The following is a 1,480-nucleotide window of genomic DNA, read 5'->3' on the forward strand; positions in this document are numbered from 1 at the left end:
ATACCCTCGCATTACGTTCGACTTTTTTCCTTTCCAAAACCTCTACCGCTCGCTCAATTCGAACCCGCCAGTGGGAGTAGTGTTTTCGGGTGGCCGTTACCAGTGCCTCGGACCTCTGGTATACCCTTATACACTGTGATAGTCGGAAATGCCTTTTTGCCATACATCTTCACGATTACCACACTCCCTATAGATAGATTTTCATCAACATGAGGATTAATTTACTACTGCCATTTACGCTGATAATAATCATCACCGAGTCGATCGGCCGAGGTGTGGTGTATGTCACTGCGGGTACCCACTGCCTCCGACACGGTGAAATCATCTCAGCCGGCATTGATACGAGTACGGGGCTGATGTTTTGGTGGTAGGCAAAGCCTACTAGTGGTGTGTTTTGCATTTTGCCTAAGTCCCACTTATGCCTCATAAGTGTGCATGACCGGCATGTGTTGTACCGCCATACTGCCGGTACCGGTCACACACCATGGCATGGACCAGTGTTTTGCATTTTGCCTAACTTTCACTTATGCCTCATAAGTGTGCATGATCGGCATGTGTTGTACCGCCATACTGCCGGTGCCGGTCACACACCATGGCATGGACCAGTGTTTTGCTTTTTGCCTAACTTCCACTTATGCCTTATAAGTGTGCATGGTCGGCATGTTGTAGTGAACGTATCTCAGTCGGTATTGATAATACGAGTACGGGGCTGATATTTTGGTGGTAGGCAAAGGCTACTAGGGTCATTCGAATGCCGAATAGTGACTTTTTTGCTATATCTGATATCGCATATAACTTCTAAACGGGTCAACCAAATGTCAAATAACCTTCTACGGACTGCCAATCTAATGTATAACATTCCGCTAGAACATTTCCAGTCTGGGATAAATACCCAAGTAGGCGAAAATCCAATTCCCGTAAGTGTCCTCTTACATGCAACGTATAAAAGACGCGCACTGTGTATTACCGCTACCACAGCAGCACATCAATCATAGACGCATACGCTAGGTGCGCCACGCACCTTCCCGTTACCGTCGCTCAGCTTGCAAATGCAAAGCCAGCTGCGTGTTTGAAAAGGCACGCACAGCCAGTCCAATGAAGAACCCGACCAGCAACCGGTACAATAAGAGAAGTTTTCAATTCTGCTTTGTGCGGATCTTTCGCTGGTAAAATAAGAGATGTTCAATTCTGCTTTGTGCGGATCTTCCTAGCGACGGTCGCTCTCGCAGCCGTCTCGGATGGGATTGATTTTGCATTTTGTTTAATTTTGAACTATGCCTCATATTGCCATTGCTCGCAGTACAGACGTAGTGTATGGTTTCGCCTGTCGGTGTGCCGCGGGTAGCCGATCAGTGCACTTCGCACTATTAACGTATTTCAACCGGCATTGATACTACGATACCCACTTAGCGTTTATATGCGCATCCGTGTAGTTGCCGTCGCTCACTCAGCGTGTTTATATCCCAGCTCGCTGCCATTG

Source organism: Topomyia yanbarensis, chromosome 1 (genome assembly GCF_030247195.1).
Source record: "Topomyia yanbarensis strain Yona2022 chromosome 1, ASM3024719v1, whole genome shotgun sequence".
Lineage (NCBI taxonomy): Eukaryota > Metazoa > Arthropoda > Insecta > Diptera > Culicidae > Topomyia > Topomyia yanbarensis.